Source organism: Triturus cristatus, chromosome 5_2 (genome assembly GCF_964204655.1).
Source record: "Triturus cristatus chromosome 5_2, aTriCri1.1, whole genome shotgun sequence".
NCBI classification, from domain to species: domain Eukaryota; kingdom Metazoa; phylum Chordata; class Amphibia; order Caudata; family Salamandridae; genus Triturus; species Triturus cristatus.
The window spans coordinates 477,858,320-477,878,893 of record NC_140588.1 but is presented as its reverse complement, the minus strand read 5'-3'; positions in this window follow the sequence as shown (position 1 = coordinate 477,878,893).

The following is a 20,574-nucleotide window of genomic DNA, read 5'->3' as shown; positions in this document are numbered from 1 at the left end:
GGAATATTCATATACACTTAATAAAAATAGAAAGCAATGTGCTCTCTTTGCACTTTTCCTATAGGGTGTTGGTCATTTCAGACTGATTCACAAGTCATTCATGGGCACCTTAAGAAATACTCCTGTAGTACTATGACACATACTCATAAAAGTCTTTGTGAATTGACAACAAAATGTATGAGTACCAACACAATATTTCATCTAGGCCACCCATCTTTTGTTCATGTTAGCACTTCTAAACTCCTGTATGTTTATATCTTTGATTATTCTGCTGTCTTGACCACAAGCTCCCCGAATCAGTACATCAACCTTCGAGGATGTGCTCCTCAAATATGATTGTATAATGAGGGTTGATGCAAAGTCATTGGAATAATCTGTAACTGTCAGGGTTGCTGTCTTTTTCAAGATACCGTCATGTGTATGTTGAATATGAGGAAATACCTGCATAAAGATTCATATGGAAATTAGCTTAAAGGTCAGTGGCTAAAGTACAAATTACAAACCTCAGAGGATTACAGAATCTAAATGAAACTTATTTCCACAAATGTTGGCCTGATATAACTTATGACTGGCATAATGCCTTAGTAGAGAACCAACAAGGGGGCTCCTAACTTTACTGTTACTAAATGCCTTTTGTGAATACCGAAAGTTGTAAAGTTAGGATTTTGTCTCATTTTAGTAGTAGTAAAGTTCGGAGTCTTAACTTTACTACTACTAAATGCCTTCTGTGAATACCAAAAGTAGTAAGTTTAGGATTTTATTTCAGATTAGTTCTGCGAATCGGCCCCTTAATGTTTAACTCACATTTCGAAACTGGTGATACTGCCTAGAATATTGTACTGTATTATATATACTACTACAATCATAGTCCTTCCTTTCAGGGGCTGAGTTCTCACCCAGAGACACGTAGGAATAACATTTCTAGTACCAACATATACATCGAAAGCTCATAACTGACCACACTCTTCATCCATCATCCAATAAAAAAAATGTAAGTGATTTCTGTGGCTGTGTTGTACCCCTCAACTCTGACACCTCAAAAGCATTTTCAGCAGTTGGGAGGATCAAGGATGGTGTTAGACTTCAAATCTATGAGACAATGCATCCCAGAAACAAGGTAGAAAAACATGTTATATGTACAGACAAATAAGAATGGATTGACTCAAGAAGTGAATTCTAGATCCAAATTTGGGAAAACCATGAAGGTTATTACAAAATTCAAAGAATAATTCAAAATTCAAAGAAGTACAATACGTAAATTGTAAAGTACTGATGCAGCAAATCTCATTTAAATGCATAAACCATTACCATGAAGGCACAGAGTAATATAAAAATACAGAATAACATGCAAAGGCAATAATAGGCTAAAACCCTCATGTGCAGCAAAACCAGTAAGAATTTGGGCAGCATCCCTAGTAGAGACCCCCAAAGATTTGGCTCACCCCCAATTTTGAGGGGTTTATATGACATTTCAGCATAGGAAATCATGGAAATTGCAAAGTCACTGTGGTGTGAGCAAAGAAATACATTTTCTACAAATGTTGATACAGACTTGAAAATCGTCATATAGCCCTACCACCTAAGCACTAACCCACTACATGAATTTTGATTCAGCCCTTCTGATCTAATGTCATTCAGAAAAGTCAGAACAATTTAGTTACATAAGCAACAATGAACCATTGTGAATGAATGTAGTACTGTGTGTAAGGAGAAGATCCTCAAATATTACAATAGTTGGTTCATGCCTGGAAGCTTCCTTTGACAACCATGTCATTCAGAAATAAACAAATTCACATCTTGCTTGAATACGTGCAGCAGAAGTATAAACAAAGCATGAACATTTTGAACAATATGGCATTGAGCCAGGAAAACCAATTTTAAGAGATCAAAGAAAAATTGTTTCAATGACAATAGTATCATGATAATAAATATATGCAAAATCAAGTGTAAGTTAATATTTGCCCACTGTTAATAATGCACGTTCATGATTAAAGCACAAAATCTCCCTCACTGCTAAAAGTCACAATATTGTTACAAAATTAGCATAAGAATTACTATCAATTGCATGACACTGAAGGGAAACTACATGACAAATGGTAACCATTATGCATAACCAAATCACTTACACAGGGATCCAATACAGTTTCTTGCTAACTTTCACAAAGAATATCACCCTCTTGTCAGGAGCAGTATTTGATACATAAAACCAACAATAACAAGCTTTTCACAAATAGCTGGGAAGAAGGCTGTTTTCCTTTTCTATGCCTATGTAATCAAGCCTTACTTCCCGTTCTCTTGTATCGAAGCCCCTTACATGACTACATATAGCTCCCTGAGGCTAACAGTCAATTTTCAGAGCTTTCACATTGTTATTGGAGCCTATAACCTGCAAGTGAAAATCTCTCTGTCGCATGTGCTCTACTCAAATAAGCATTTATTGCCACTATTTTTCCAGAGTTTCATAAACCACATACAAAATCATAAGTATTAGGATGAATATCCAAGGCTTCAAGAATCTCTCTACTGGCACCCTTAATACCCATCAGAATACAACACTGTATCTCCTTCCCTCTTATCACACCATCTATTTACGTCTTGACTAAAGACAGCGTTAACTGTCTTGACATTCTTATGCTTTTCAACAAAATCATAATAAAAATACCTGAATATAAGGGGCTTTTAATAAATTGTTGTTATCCATTGGGATGCTCAAATGTCACTCAAATTATGCTCCCTTGCACCACAGCAAATATAATATGACGCAGGGTCAGCCCACTTCAGCACCAGATAACTTCACTTTGAGTGTATTTTTACTTATGCACATTTATGAAACCACATAGAAATCCTCCCCCAAAGCTAAATGATTCAAGGTACATGTATTTTCTAGTAACTGCTAATTTCTACCTTGGTTGGTTGTCATCAATTAACTGCAATAAACATCAATAAATACATTGAAATCTGCAAAATCGACTTATCATAAACCCCATTGGCAGATTTCTTTATCCTCCTCTTTGGAGGTAGCTGTGCGCTTTACAAATGCTGGTATATATAAACAAACACAAATTGTTGCAATAGCAAAAATATATATACAAATGTACTTGAAGTAGTGCAGCTTTGTGAAGGAATTTTGACTCAGGAGGGTTCTCTATTAATGACATGAGGTACTGCAGGCGTGTGAATGTCTTGGCAACCGCTAGAAAAAATCTCTCTGTATATATCTGTGTGTGTGTGTATATATATGTATATTTATGTGAATATACATATTATCTACTGGCGGTCGCCAGTAGATAGTTATAGTTAGGACCGTGTTTCCATCTCAAAATTCTATTTTGAATAACTTTGGCGCAGGTTGACGAATCTTCGCGAAATTTTCAAAACTAATGGGGCGCTCTGCTCAGTTCCTACCCTGAAAGTCTCGGGGTGATTCGTCAAGTGGGGGCCAAGAAAAAAGGGGGGTCCCAAAATGCGTTTTCCCCATGCATTTTTCCATAGGACCTTTAGTCGAAGGTACAGCCCGAACGGCTGAACAGAATTACTTGAAATTTGGCAGAGAGGTAGTCTTCAGGTCAGGGAATTGCCTTTTGCAGGTCTGGTGTCAATCTGTTCAGTATTTCCTGAGAAAATAGCATTTAAAAGCATATAAATATCTATACGCGCGCACCGTGCGCGCACGGTGCCGTGCGCGAGCGAAATTCTGATTGGTTGTTAGATGTCAGTCAACATTCGAATCGGTCGAAATCAGGAAGTGTCGGCCGCCATTTTGTCTCTCGCACTGAAAAGGAAAGGGGGAAAAAAGGTGGAAAACGTGAAAAGGGGGCAGGGAAGAGAGTTCCTGACCCCCTAGCCTTTGTCAGGGGGTCCCAGAACGACCCCCATGGTGAAAATAAACATTTTTTTTTTTAATAAAAATCGCGGGGTGCGCGCACGGTGCGCGCACGGTGAAAAACCTTAAAAAAATATATATATTAATAAATACATAACTTAGCATTTAAAAAATCGTACAAATTCACTTAAAAAAAACCATAGGTTTCACACACGTTATAGTTAGGAATTAGCATTTAAAAAAACCTTGCAAAATCACTTAAAAAACCATAGGTTTCACACAGGTTATAGTTAGGTGGACATTTCACTCGTAAAAAACCAATGAAATTCCCCCGTTATAGTTAGTTCAGATAACCGCCACTCTATCACAAGGATGATGTCATCAGTGATGTCATGAGTGATGCCACTGACCATGTCATGAGTGATGTAATATGTGACGTCATGAGCAGTGGATTGCGGGCGCGCGAGTTATAGTTATCTGAACTAACTATAACGGGGGAATTTCATTGGTTTTTTACGAGTGAAATGTCCACCTAACTATAATATGTGTGAAACCTATGGTTTTTTCAGTGAATTTCTACGGTTTTTTAAATGCTAATTTATTTATGTATTATTATTTTCTTAATATATTTATTTTACAATAAACTACGTATTAATATATATTTATTTTTTTCACCATGCGCGCACGCACCCCCGCGATTTAAAAAAAAAAAAAAAAATCTGCCTTCGGGGTCCTTCAGGGACCCCCTGACAAAGGCTAGGGGGTCAGCAACTCTCTACCCTGCCCCCTTTTCACATTCCCCCCCTTCCTTTTTCCACTCTCGCACTGAAAACAAACAAAATGGCGGCCGACACTTCCTGATTTCGACCGATTCGAACGTTGACTAACATGTAACCACCAATCAGAATTACGCTCGCGCACGTTAGGGTGCTCGCACGGTGCGCGTATAGATATTGATATGCTTTTAAATGCTATTTTCTCAGGAAATACTGAACAGATTTACACCAGACCTGCAAAAGGCACTTCCTTGACCTTATGGCTACCTCTCTGCCAAATTTCAAGTAATTCTGTTCAGCCGTTTCGGGCTGTAGCTGTGTCTAAAGGTCCTATGGAAAAATGCATGGGGAAAACGTGTTTTGGGACCCCCATTTTTTCTCGGCCCCCGCTTGACGAATCACCCCGAGACTTTCAGGGTAGGAGCTGAACGGAGCGCCCCATTAGTTTTGAAAATTTCGCGAGGATTCGTCAACCGGCGCCAAAGTTATTCAAAATAGAATTTTGAGATTTCCTATGGAAACACGGTCCTAACTATAACTATCTACTGGCGACCGCCAGTAGATTATATATATATATATATATATATATACATACATATATATATATATATATATATATATATATATATATATATTACCTACTGGCGGTCGCCAGTAGGTAGTTATAGTTAGGACCCCTTTTCCATAGGAAAACCTCAACATTCTATTTTGAATAACTTTGGCGCCGGTCGATGAATCCTCGCGAATTTCTCAAAATAGGTGGGGCGCTACGCTCTGCTCCTACCCTGAAAGTCTCGGGGGGATCCGTCAAGCGGGGGCTGAGATAAAAGGGGGGTCCCAAAACGCGTTTTTCCCATGCATTTTTCCATAGGACCTTTAGAACGAGCTACAGCCCGAACGGCTGAACAGAATTACTCGAAATTTGGCAGAGAGGTAGTCCCTAGGTCAAGGAAGTGCCTTTTGTAGGTTTGGTGTAAATCTGTTCAGTAGATTCTGAGAAAATAGCCTTTAAATCAATATATATATCTGAGCCCGCTTACGGTACGCTTACCGTACGCTTACCGTAAGCGTACGGTGGTGTGCGCGAGCGCGATTCTGATTGGCTCTTAGATCTTAGTAAACATTCGAATCGGCCGAAACCAGGAAGCGGCGGCCGCCATTTTGTGTATTTCACTCAGAAAAAAAAGAGTGAAAACAAGAAAAGGGGGCAATGAGGAGAGTTACAGACCCCCTTACATTTGTGAGGGGGTCAAAGAAGGACTGTAAAGTACAAAGAAAACATTTATTGATTTTAAAAAAAATCACGGGGTACGCGTACGGTAAGCTTACGGTAAGCGTACGGTAGAAAAAAAAAAAAAAAAAAAATGAAAATCAGATTTAAGTGTTTAGATATTAGGGGGCTCTAAAAAGAGCCGTTGTGTTTATGAAATGATTTTTTAGTGGTACCTACAAGTAAGTACCGATGCAGAGTCTAAGGTTCAAGAGGAAGACTGTTCCCTTCATCATTGAAGTGCACACCATCTCCTCTATAAATGTCTTGCATGTCATAACGCAAGTTGTTGTGGTAAATGGCACCCATACCATAGTCACAGAGGAAAGTGGGTGGGCGTAAAGTGGGCGCGCGGTGCGCGAAGCGCACCGCGTGCTCACTGTGCGCGCACGGTGCGCGAAGCGCACCTTGCGCGCACGGAACGAACTGCATTAAGTGGGCGTGCACGCCACGAATGGCGTAAAGTAACTTAGCATTTAAAAAACCGTACAAATTCACTGAAAAAACCATAGGTTTCACACACGTTATAGTTAGGAATTAGCATTTAAAAAACCTTGCAAATTCACTGAAAAAACCATAGGTTTCACACATGTTATAGTTAGCGGAAATTTTACTGATAAAAAACCAATGAAATTCCCCCGTTATAGTTAGTGCAGGCAACTATAACTCACGCGACCGCAATCTTCTGCTGATGACATATGTGTCTTTATGAAAAAAAAATATTTGTAATATATGTATAGCTAAAAATAGAAGAAGACATGGGCAAATAAGTGTCTAAATACAGTATTAGCATCAGCAGAGGATTGCGGTCGCGTGAGTTATAGTTGCCTGCACTAACTATAACGGGGGAATTTCATTGGTTTTTTATCAGTAAAATTTCCGCTAACTATAACATGTGTGAAACCTATGGTTTTTTCAGTGAATATATATATGTGTGTGTGTATTTTTTTTTTTCAAATTCATCACGCAACAGGAATCCACGGCACCACGAAGAAAGTAGATCCAGGCAAGTGCTACTTTTTTTCAATATTTATTTCAAACCACCATTAGTGCAGAGACATGGACGGTCTAAGCATTTTGGCACTACGCCTTTGACTATATATTTATATTACCTTCTGGTGGTTGCCAGTAGGTAGTTATAGTTAGTGCCATGTTTCCATAGGAAAAGCATTTTTTGACTTGCCTATTCCTTTGGCGCCATTTGACAAATTTTTCAAAACATGTGTGCCAGTGAGACTTGTTGAGCATGGAAAGTTTCGGGGTGATCTGTCAAATGGGGGCTGAGAAAAAAGGGGTAAAATAAACACGACAACAGCCTGAACCTCTGGACAGAATTGCACCAAATTTGGCAGAAAGGCAGATTTTGTTTCGCACATCACACTTTTGATGATTTGGTGTAAATCTATTCAGTGGCTGTGGAAAAATTTAAGGGACAAAAATAAGGATATCTGGGATCGCGGCTAATTCACGAATAATAAAGAGCTTGTGCAGAGAAATATAGAGCTCTGAGTGGCTGCTAACCCTTCAACCATATAGCCTTGGCAGCCATCTTAGGACTCGGCTTCTGCCGAGTCCTGAAAAAAAATTGAAACAAAAGGAAAGGGGGAAGATTAGGAAAACCCTGACCCCCAAATATTGGTATCCCAGAAGGGCCCAGGCAGGGCAAAAAAGCTTTCTTTAAAAATGTTTTTAAATTGCTGTAAATTCACAATATTCACAAATTCCTGGCAATTTTGTTTTAAAGTGCAGGCTCCAATAATTAATTTTAAAAGGGTCTCCAGGTGGGCCAGGCCCCAGGGGCATTTCATAAAAAAGGGGTCACACAGAGCCCCCCTCCTGAGGCTCTTTGAGCCCTGGGGACCACCATGTTCCTGGGTCTTTTTTTTTTTTAAATAATGGAAGAGGGTGCCACACAGACCCCTCTACCTCAATGGCCACATTGAGCCCTGGGGACAACCACCTCCCCAGGGATTTATTTTTAATTAAGAATGGGGTCCACCTGGACCCCCCTCCTGGGCTTCTAGAAGCCCCGGGAACAACCACCTTCCTGTACTTTCTCTGTTTTTAGGAAGGAGGGGGGGCCACACAGACCTCCTCCTGGAGCTATACATGGGGTTCTGGGACTCCCACCCCCAGGGCCGGCTCATGCTATATCCCAGGGTGGCCGCCCCCTGGGACATAGCTGTTTGCTCTGACTTGGCAGGAGGCTCCTGCCTAGTCAGAGTAAACACAAACTCTGCTATCACAGCTGAGAGCTGTGAAACCACTCCTGCGTGCTGAGAATTGAGTTTTCGTCTGTTTGCCTTCCCACGTTCAAGCGGGCAGGGAAACAGCTGAAAGGAGTGCTCTCACAGAAAGGGATCTGCATGTTTAGCAGCTTCCTGTCTGTGAGAGCAGTACTGGCTCCTGCAAGAGGCAGAGTGTCTGCTAGGATCAGGGGGTCTTGAGGCCCCACCAGTGGTCCCGGGAAAATAAAGCAGAAAGAGGCAATATAAAGGTCAGTAATGAGCAGAAAGAGGCAAAATAAAAGTGAGAAACGGGCAGAAAGAGGCAAGGTAAAGGTGAGAAATGAGCAGAAAGAGACAGAATAGAGATCAGCAACGAGTAGAAAGAGGCAAGATGATGAGAAAACAACAGAAAGAAACAACATAAAGGTCAGAACCAAGCAGAAAGAGGCAGAATAAAGGTCAGACATGAGCAGCAGAGGCAAGATGAAGGTGAGAAGCAGAAAAAGGCAGAACAGAGGTAAGAAACAAGCAGAAAGAGGCACAATAGAGTCAGAAACAAGTAGCAAGAGGCAGAATAAAGGTAAGAAATGAGATGAAAGAGGCAAAGTAAAAGGCTGAAAATGAGCAAAAAGAGGGAAAATAAAGAGCCATAAAATAGAGGTCAGAAACAAGTTGAAAGAGGCCCACTAGAGGTCAGAAACAAGTAAAGAAGGCAAAACAAAGATAAGAAATTAGCAGAAAGCGGCAAAATAGCAGTCAGAATAGAGCAGAAAGAGGCAAAATAAAGGTCAGAAACAAGCAGAAAGAGAAAAAATAGAGGTCAGAAACCAGCAGAAAGAAGCAATATAAAGGCCAGCACACTGTAGAAAGAGTCAAAATAGAGGCAAGAAATAATATGAAAGACCCAAAATAAAGGTCAGAAGTAAGAAGAAAAAAGTCAGACACTGCTCAGAAAACAAGCAGAACCCCCTCAGGCACTCATGCACCCTGGCACAGAACAACTCAGACAGTCTCACAGCCACTCGCAGACCCATTCATACACTCATGTACCCACTTACAGAATCACTCATACTCTCTCTCACCTGCTCACAGACCTACTCAGAAACTCATGCACTGACTCACAGTCCAACTTAGATACTCACACACCCATTCACAGACCCATTCAGAGACTCATGCACTCACTCCAAGACTGACTGACACAAGGAGGTACTCACAAACCCACTCAGACACTCTCATACCCACTCATAGACCCATTCAGACACTCACTCGGGGACTCATGCACCCACTCAGACAATCACACACTCACTCACAGGCCCACTTAGACACTCATGCAATCACTCACACACCCAATGAGACACTCACTCACACACTCACTGAGACACTCATGAACTCACTCATGCACTCACTCTTAAAGGTTACAGGTAGGAAATACAATTTTAAAAACCATTGAAATTCACTGAAAAAAACAACGGTTACAGGGATGCTATAGATAGGTAATAGAATTTAAATAACCTTAGAAATTCACTGAAAAAAGCAAAGGTTACATGAACATTATAGTTAGGAAATAAAATGATAAAAAACACAGAAATTCACTGAAAACCCCAAAGGTTACAGGGACATTATATTTAGGATCAGATGTCACTCGTTTGACCATTGAAATTCAGCAGTTATAGTTACCTGAGCTAACTATAACTTATGCCCCAAATGCACAGCTTATGACCTCACATATTACATCACTCAAGATATGGTCAGTGATATCACTGATGACATATTTTCAGTGAATTTCTATGTTTTAATAATTATATTTCCTAACTATAATGTCCCTGTAACCTTTGTTTTTTTTAAAGTGAATCTCTATGTTTTTTTTTAGAAACTATAACCTATATATGACGTCCCTGTAACCTTTCATTTTTTAAGTGAATGTCTATGATTTTTTAAATATTAGGCACATTTGCAGAGTGGTGGAGAAATGGGACGGGGCCTCCGACCTTCTCTCAGCAATCCTGTTATCTGGGACTTATTGCTGGTAACAGGAGGGCTTCTTGGTGGCCAAGGACCCTCAGCATTCAAAGGGACTTCATCCTCCAACAAGTGTTGTGCCAGGAGGCATGTTTGGAGAGTGGTAGAGAAAGGGGGTGGGCTCCAAGGGTCTCCAGGCAATCCTGCTGTGTGGCACTTACTGGAGGTCACAGGAGGGCTTGCTGGCCCCCAAGGACCCTCAGAAGCCAAATAGATTTCATCCCCAAGACATTGTGTGACAGGAGGCCCCTTTGCAGAGTTGTTCAGAAAGTGGATGAGGCCTCCAGCCACTTCCCCTAGAGCTAGTGGCCTTTTTTTACATTGTTTTTTACAAGGAGAGTGGGACTACATCCCCCAGAGCCTGGCCTTTTAGGGCCAAGTAGGCCCCTTCTCAGGGTCTATTTCAGCCCCGGGACTCCATTCACTGGGGCTCAGCTATTACCAAATGGGCCCTCTTCCCAGGCCATTTTCAGCTCCGAGGACCGAGTCCCAAAAAAATAAGTGAAAATAAGTGAAAATAAAGAAATGCAGGCAGAGTATGAATACCCTGACCCCCAAGCCCTGGTCTTCAGGTCCCCCTTGGACCCCGCCATGGCATAAAACCATTAAAAAAATAAATGCTGTTACAAAATCACAATATTTGTGAATTTGTGGCAATTCTTTTTTTTTAAAGGACACGGGGCTCCCATGCTTGCTTTTAAATAACCCCCGGGTGGGCCAGATCCCGGGGGCATATAATAAATATAGGAGGGGCACACTGGGATTATCAAAGCCCTGTGAACCTCACCAGGTCATTTTTATTATGTAAGCTCAGCTAACTATAACTTCTGAATGTCTCTGGTTTTGTGCGAGTGAAACCTGAGCATAACTATGACGACTCTGTGACCTTTGTTTTTTTCAGTGATTATATATATATTACCTACTGGCGGTCGCCAGTAGGTAGTTATAGTTAGAACCTATTTTCCATAGGAAAAGCATTTTTTGTTTTTCCAATAACTTTAGCGCTGGTTGACGAATCTTCATGTAATTTTTCAAACTAGTGGGGCGCTCTGGTCAGCTCCTGTCTTGAAAGTTTCGGGGTGATTCACCGAGCAGGGGCTGAGAAAAAAAGGGGGTCCCAAAACGTGTTTTCCCCATGTTATTTTCCATAGGAAACTTTAGACACGGCTACAGCACAAACTGCTGAACGGAAGTACACCAAATTTGGCAAAAAGGTAGCCCTTGGTTCAGAAAGCGAACTTTTTTTAAATGCTGTAAATCCGTTCAGTAGTTGTTGAAAAATTCAAAAATAAATGTTTCGATATCAAGGGACGCGATGGATTTGCGAACCTTCCCGACCACAAGCTTCACTGTGATTGGCTGCCAACACTCCAAACCAGGAAGTGTTGGCAGCCATCTTGTGACTTGGTAGAACCGAGTCACAAGAAAACAGTAAAAACAAAGGTGAAAAACAAGGGGGCAGGGTAGAAACAGCCTGACCCCCCAGGCCGTCCCACAAGGACCCCCAGGGCCAAAAAAAACGTTTTTTTTCATAATTTCAGTGGAAATCGCATTGGGGTCGCAAATCCCACCGAAAGCCCACGCTTTGTTTTCTATAAGCCCCTGGGTGGGCCAGGTCCCGGGGCCATTGTCTAATTTTTTATTTGTTATTGCGGGGGCCCGAGGGGCCCCTGTAGCCCCAGGGACTGCCACCTCCCCGGGGCTATGTTTATAATATGTGGGAGGGCATGGGGCCCTCCTGCTGCCCTGGGGACCGCCACCCCTGGGGCTTGTTCTTTAATTTGTGGTGTGCCTCCAAGACCCACCAAGCCCCAGGGATCGCCACCCCCGGGGCTTTTCTAAAATATTTGTGAGGGGCACATGGCCCCCCACAGCCCTGGGGACCGCCACCCCCAGGGCTTGTTTTATTTAAAAAAAACTTAAACCTGTGTGGGGGGCTCGGGCCCCCCACACGCCCCGGTGACTGCCACCTCCCCAAATGCAAATGTGGGGGTCCATTACGGACCCCCGAGCCCCGGGGACCACCACCTCCCTGGGGCTATGCAAATAAAGGGTGGGAGGCTGGCCGGCCCCCCTCCTGGAACCCTTGAGGACCCTGGGGACCACCACCCCGTGGGTCGGCTCCTGCAGTGTCCCGGGGTGCCCAACCCTGGGACACTACTGTTTGCAATGACAAGACTCCCGCTCTGTCATTGCAAACTCTGCATTGGATTTTGGAAGCGAGAGCAGGTTTCCTGCTCTCACTTCCAAAATCCAAAGCAGATTGCTTTTCCACATGGGACATGGGGAGGTGCATGTCAGCAGCTTCCTGTGTGGAAAAGCAATGCCGGCTCCCGCAGGAGGCGGGGAGCCGGCAGTGACCGTGGGGGCATTGGGGCTCCCCCCACGGTCCCCAACGGAGTGGCCAGGCCCGGGGGATGGGGTCCCCGGGGCCAGAAGTGGCCGAGGAGGGGGGCCATGAGCCCCCCTCCCCTGTGAATATAATTTTTTTTAAAACACAGTAGGCCGGACCCAGGGGATTGGGTTCCTGGGGCCAATAGAGGCCTCAGGAGGGGGGCCTCGCAGCCCCCCTCCTTAAAAAATAAAATATATATCTGTGGCCATGCCCTAGGGGATGGGGTCCCCAGGGCTGAAATTGGCCATGGGAGGGGGACCCATGCGGCCCCCTTACCATTTAGATTATTTCTTTTAAAAAAAACAGGGGTCAGGCCCCGGATATGGGGTCCCCAGGGCTCAAAAAAATGTAAAAAGAAGGGGGGCCACACAGCCCTCCCTCTAAAAAAATAAAATAAAATAAAAAGACCAGCATCGTGCCGGAGGCCCCGCTACCTCCCAGCAACACTCTGCAAAGGCGCCCTGTGGCACGTTTTAAGTTGGGGAAATAATTCCCCTTCCATTTTGAGGGTCCCTGGGGGCCAACTAGCTCACCAGGTACCTCCTGTAAGCGCCACAGGGCTGCGTTGCAGAGAGGTGCTCTGAGGCCACGCCCCTTTTTACACCTCTCTGCAACTCAGCTCTGTGGCACTTAGTGGAGGTAGCTGGTGGGCTAGTTGGACCCCAGGGACCCTCAGGATTTAATCCTCCAATTTAGAATGCACCAGGGGGCGCATTTTAAGTTGGGGGATTAAGTCCCATTCATTCCTAAGGGTCCCTGGGGGCCACTCTAGCATTGCAGAGTGGTGGTCCAAGGTCATGCCCCCTTTTTACACCACTCTACAACGCAGCTCTGTGGCACTTACTGGATGTAGCTGGTGGGCTAGTTGGCCCTCAGGAACCCTCAGGATTCAAGGGGACTTAATCCCCCAACTTAAAACACGCCACAGGGCGCGTTTGCACACTTGTTACATCAGGCCCGGCCCCTCCCTGCATCACAGTGCAAAAGCACCCTGTGGCGTGTTTCAAGTTGGGGGTTTAATTCCCCTTCAATCCTGAGGGTCCCTGGGGGCCAACTAGTCCACCAGGTACCTCCTGTAAACGCCACAGGGCTGCATTGCGGAGAGGTGCTTCTAGGCCACGCCCCTTTTTACACCACTCTGCAAATGCGGCTTCTGGTGCACTTCTGGTGGGGCGATGAGGCCCTCTTGTGTCCTGAGGACCTCAAGACACAAGTGGACTTCATCCTCTGAGCAGCAGTGCGCCAGAAGCCGCGTTTGCAGCGTGGTGTAAAAAGGGGCATGGCCTCAGAACACCTCTCTGCAACACAGCTCTGTGGCGCTTACTGGATGTACTTTTTGGGCTACTTGGCCACCAGGGACCTTCAGGATTCAAGGAGACTTAATAGGGATGTTATAGTTAGAAATTAGCATTTAAAAAACCTTTGAAATTCACTGAAAAAACCATAGGTTTCAAGTACGTTATAGTTAGAAATTAGCATTTAAAAAAACCTTAGAAATTCAGTGAAAAAACAGTAGTTTTCAGGGACGTTATAGTTAGCTGGACATTTTACTCTTACAAAACTATAGAAATTCCACCGTTATAGTTAGTTCAGCTACCTATAACTCGCGCACCCTCAATGCACGGCTCATGATGTCACATACTATATCATTCATGACATGGTCAGTGACATCACTGATGACATCTCAAATGACATTACTGATGACTGCCTGCCCTAATATGTAAACAGTGGCAGGTTTGACCCGCCATTTTGGCAAAATTACTTGTAAAGTACACTCAATTTACTTTGTGTGGCAGAATGTGCAGGTGCATACATTTCTTCATTTTTGATGGAGAGTTAGTTTATGATACAATATACAGTTTTACAGTATCTTAAAATTAGATGACATTTCATAAGTTCAAACAACCATTAAGTTCATATGAATCTCTGTCAGAGCTGAGTACCTGAACCTTGCTTCCACAGGATCAGAAGAACTTTTCCCTGCTCCCCAACTCGACTGCCGCCGATATAAAATCAACTTGCAGTAAAGAGAGGGAAAGGGGGAGTAAAGAGAGACTGCCACTGCGGTGTTCTTTCTACTGGAATACCTGTCTGGGGCTTCCACACTCCTGTAAACACAAAGCACAGAATTACTAATTCTCACTGCCCTTTACCAACCTTCCCAATATCTTTTACTAATGTTCCCTCCCTCTCAACCTGAATTCCTTACAATCTTTTACCTGTAATAACAGTGGAATTAGCTTTTCTCTTATATTCTTATTATAACAATTTACTTTAGATGCGGAGTTAAACTTGTCAATTTAAATTCAGTCTTGCTGCGTCACTTCTAGATGCTGCCAAACAACACTCCAGGATACAGATTGATGATAAAGTTGGTAAGTATAAATATATATATTTATATCTACAAGTCTCTTCCTGTACTGACTGAATTTGTTAGTAGATTAAATTAGAAGCGCTGCAAAGAATGTCCCAGAACTGCGCACTGAATGATCAAATATTGATAGACTCTATTCTTGGTCTTGTCTGCACTCCTGTAGAATTAGTACTGCTCAAAAACGTACTGCCTGAATAATGATGAATAAGAACTTTAGTAAGCTCCCAAAAGGTCTCTGTAGTACTGATATGGGGGCTCTGCTTAATTGGCTGTTCACTGAAAGCGGCAGAGATAATTAGCAACAAAATTATTTCCTCAAGAAAATACCTGAATCTTCCAGCGAGGGTTTTGGAGGAAAAGTACCTGCCAGATGACCTCTCATAACGAAAACAAGTCAGGCAGAAAACAATGGAACAAGAGCTGCTCACACTGGAACTCCTGACAGAAAGTAGGCTAATGGGCAGATTCAAATGGATGTGTCCTCATCCAGATGGACGGATGAAGTGCGCAGCACGCTGGGAGCGCGATAACCGTTATGCTCCACTTCAACAAAAACCTCTAGAACGCTAAACCTTCTCGATAGGCGGCCGCCATCTTGGAATTCCACGAGAGCGGCTGCAATACACTATTTAATTAATTCTGGAATCTCTTGGCCACAAGTTGACTCCTGGTAAGCGGCGATTTTCTCTGCCAAACATTAGACCCAGACCTGATAATGAAATGAATTGGACTAGATTTAAGGCCACATTGCCCAGTCCTGACAGGACCCCCCACCAAGAATCCTCCTCCTCCTTCATTGGCTTCTTCGGATTTGTCTTTTGGAACTCCTTTACCAGTCTAGGGGCATGAACATTAGCACTGGGCTCCCATGCTCTTTCTTCAGGACCAAAACGCTTCCAGTCAACTAAGTAGAACAACTTCCCACTTTTGCCTTTTGAATCAATTATTCTTTTAACTTCAAACTCTTCGTCACACTGGACCTGAACTGGGGCTGGTGGCAAATATTTTCTCAAACCTGGTGGATTTCTCTTAATGAAAGAGACATGGAACACAGAGTGTATTTTGAACTTACTAGGAAGTTTGACCTTTTACACTAACTGCGTTTACCATTCTTTCTACTGGGTAGGGTCCCACAAATCGAGGTTGAAATTTCCTGTTCCCTTTTAATCGCAGTTTTAGAGTGGAGATACAGACCTGATCTCCAGGCTCAAAAACGGGATTCTCTCTCCTTTTCTTGTCTGCCTGCTTCTTGTAGGAATCTTTTGCTTTCTCTAAATTTTTAGTAGCTATCTGATATGCCTTCTGCGACTCTTCAATTACCACTTCAACAGCAGGCACATCGCTTTCCAACTTTCCTACTAACATGTTTGGGTGCCTGCTTGAAATACAAAAGAATGGTGAAACACCTGTGGAAGAGTGTACTCAGCTGTGATAAGCAAATTCTGCTGCCCAAATTAACGTGGGCCAATCTTCCTCTTGATCCATAAGATACAGCCGCAAGTATTGCTCCAGGTCTTGATTTACTCTTTCTGTCTGTCCATCAGTCTCGGGATGGAAACTGGTAGACAAACGAGCATCAACTCCTAAATTCTTCAGGAAGGATCTCCAAAATTGAGAAACAAATTGTAAATCCCGATCGGAAATCACAACCTTGGGAATTCTGTGAGATTTGACTATATGTTGAGTAAATAGGGCAGCCAATTGCATAGCATTGGGGATGGATTTTAGTGGAATGAAATGGCTCATCTTGGAAAAATGATCGACTGCTACCTAAATTGTTGAATAGCCCTGACCTGAAGGCAAATCTACAATACAATCTATGGAGACTGTATGCCACGGATAAGGGGCTATGGGTAGAGGCATAAGAAAACCTTGCGGAGCCTGTCTGATGACCTTTCCCATGACACACTGTTCACTAGAAACAACATACAGTCTCACCTGAGCTTCCATGCCTGGCCACCAAAACTCTCTTTTTACAAGATCCAATGTCTTTTATACTCCTTTGTGTCCCGCTAAAGGATTGTCATGGCACAGCTGAATGACTTCCAGACATAATTCTTCGTTAGGTACATAGAGTCTGCCCATATAATATGGTTTACCTTTCTTCACTTCTCTATTGGATCCACCTTTGACCCAATCTAACAATTCAGCTTCAGAGAGACATTCTTGGAGCTTCTCATCCAATTTGGAGTACAGGATTGTACCAACAATTTTTTCTTCGGGGATTATAAGTCCTTCTTTGGAGATTTTGCTTTCTTCCTCGATATTCAATCAAGATAAGGCGTCAGCCATTCCATTAGCTGTTCCTGGCTTATAGGTCAAGAAAAAATTATAGTCAGCAAAGAAAAGTGATCATCTTAGTTGGCTGGGAGTAAGAGTTCGAGCTGACTTCAAAAATGTAGATTTCGGTGATCGGTGAAAACTGTGATTTCATGTTTTGCTCCCAACAAATAATGTCTCCACTCTTGAAATGCATCCTTTACTGCCAACAACACCTTGTCAGCAATGGAATGGTTGGTTTCAGCAGGGGTCAATTTGCGAGATCGATAAGCCACCGGATGAAGTTGGCCAGTCTCCTTATGTCTTTGCGATAAGATTTTCCAATGGCCAAATTGGAAGCATCCGCTTTGACAAAAAATGGCTCCCCTAAAGCCGGATGCAACAGAACTGGTGCGGAGGTGAAAGTGTCTTTTAACAGCTGAAAGGCCTTTTCAGTTTCTTAGCTCCAAACAAATTTTTCTTTCTTCTTTAATAAACGAGTGATGGGACTAACTTTATCTGAAAAATTATGGATAAAGCGCCGCTAAAAATTGGCAAAGCCCAAAAATCTTTGGATTTCTGTGACATTCCAAGGAGAGGGCCAATCTTTCAATGCTTTCACCTTGGACTCATCCATGGACACACCCTCCGGTGATAAGATGAATCCCAGAAATTCAACTCGACTAGCATGGAAGACACACTTCTCCAACTTAACAAAAAGTTGATTTTCCAACAATCTTTTCCAAAATGGAACAGACGTGAATGACATGTTCTTCCATGTTAGCGGAAAAAATTAGGATGTCGTCGATATAAACGACAGCAAATCTATCCAAAAATTCTCGAAGGATGTCTTTAACAAAGGGCTGAAAGGCAACGGGAGCGTTGCAGAGGCCAAAGGGCATGACCTGGTACTCAAACAGGCGAAAACAAGTATGAAATGCAGTCTTCCTCAGCCATTCTAACCAAATGGTATGCCCCCCCTCAGATCCACATTCGTATAAATACGAGCTTCCTTGACCTGATCCAAAAGTTCAGAAATCAAGTGCAGGGGGTAACGATTCTTTTTAATAACTTGATTTAGGACACGATAGTCAATGCAAGTTCTCAGTTTTCCATCCTTCTTAGGAAAAAAGAACAGAGGAGATGAGACTGGGGACTGCGAGGGGCGGATAAATCCGTTAGCTAAATACTGGTACAGATATTCTTTCAGATGAAAATTTTCAGGTTTAGATAGAGCGTAAATTCGACAGCACGGCAATGATGCTCCAGGTTTCAAGTTCAATCCTACAATCGTACTCCCTATAAGGGGGTAACTTCTTTGCCTCTTGTTCGTCAAATACTGGTGACAGGTCGAGATATCTTCTGGAATCTTTTGAATCTCCACAGCACAAATCATTCGAGTCTGTTCAGCCAAAAGTGATGAAGGAGATGGCTGAGGATCTAACGGACCAGAATCAAAACAATGCCCCAGACAATATTCCGAATTCAACTCTATGGTTCTCCCAGCCCAATCAATCTTCGGATTGTGTTCAGTAAGCCATGGCAATCCCAAAATAAACTGAAATTGAGGGGCGTCAATTATACAAAACTTCAAAATGGATCGATGTTGACCTGGACCAACCAGAGTAATCTCTTTGGTGTCGTTAGTAATGGGACCGGAGGAAAGGTTGGTGCCATCTACTGCACAAACAGGTTCTGGCCTTTCTTTTTTGATGAAATGAATTCCGAGAGTTTTAGCAAATTTATTGTCACAGAAATTTCCAGTTGCCCCAGAATCTATCATGACTGATACCCGTTGACTTCTTGATCTCTAAATCTGATTGAACTGGAAATTATCAAGTGAGGGGCTGTAGATTGTAGAGTATTTACAAGTAACTGTGTGTTTGGAGTTGTCTCCTCAGAAGCACCCACCAGAGCAACTCCTTCTTCTGATGGGGCCTGTCTTTTACTGAAGTGTTGGTCTTTGGTTTCTTGGGACAATCCTTAACAAAGTGTCCAGCATTACTGCAATACATACATAGCTTGCCACTCCTTCTCTTCTCTCGCTCTTCCTTGGCTAACGGACCTCTCACCGTACCAATCTGCATTGGTTCTTCAGTAGACCCAGGATCACTAGTTTTGACGACTTCGGATTTCGCCCTATCAAATTGAGGTGGGAAATGTCTCAAATCTATATGCCGCTCATTCTTTCTCTCAGACTGGCGTTGATCTATCTGCAAGACCAAATCGATTAATTCAGATACATCTGTGGGTCTCTTGGGAATCTGTGCCAGACCATCCTTCAATTCATCCTTCAATCATCTGTAAAAGATTGCTAATTGGGGTTTCCATAATCAGTTTGTTACATTGTGCCAAATACGCCACCAACTCTCTGTTTCCTTGTTTCAAATCTAAAAGTTTGTTATCCGTAGTCTGGGAAATGGTTCTTCGGTCAAATATATGAAGAAACTCCGACTTGAATTCTTCAAAGTTGTATAACACGTGATCATTAGAATTTACCAATGGCATCGACCAAGCTGCAGCATCTCCACTCAGGTAAGACAGTACGAAGGCTACCTTAGACTGGTCTTCCTTAAAGATAATAGGTCTGCATAGAACGTGTAGTGAACATTGCGTGAGAAAAATCTGAGCCTTATGGGGGTCACCATTAAATCTCTCAGGAGGAGCCAATGGGATTGTAGGAGAGATAGCGTGTATCACTTGTGTGGATAACTAAGTAGCAGATGGGGCAGAGGAAAAATGTTGGGAACTGTGCTCCTTAGGCAAAGTATTAGAACTTGCTACACACTTATCAAACCTCTGACGAAGGAAGCTAACCTCCTGACTGGATTTTCAGACCTCCTCCATGGTGTCACTTAGTTGTTTCTGCAACCCCTCTAAAACTAACGCTAAGGCTTTAACATCTTCGCACTGATTCGTGCCGTGTCTTCCGTTGTTCTCTTCCTGGCTGCCCCTTCCCGGTCCACCACGTGTGTCCCGATTGTGTGGAGGGAGGAAAGGCGATTTCCGGTCCTAACCGGATGCTTTACCCGACATGCAGCGGATGCGTATAGGCAAGGCAGAAGCTCTGTTCTTTCCTGTTCTAAGCAAATGCAAACTATTTTAACCTGATTTAGTGCTGTCTTTTTAAAAACATCATTTAACTTTGTTTTATGTGTATGCACTTTATTGGCATCTTTTTGCACTGATTCGCGCCGTATCTTCTGTTGTTCTCTTCCTGGCTGCCCCTCCCCAGTCCACCATGGGTGTCGTCCCAATTGTGTGGAGGGAGGAAAGGCGATTTCCGGTCCAAGGGAGGTTAGCGCTCTAGCATTCGCGCGGCTCCTCTATATAACCGGATGCTTTACCCGACACGCAGCGGACGCGTATAGGCAAAGCAGAAGCTCGGTTCTTTCCTGTTCTAAGCAAATGTAAACTATTTTATCCTGAT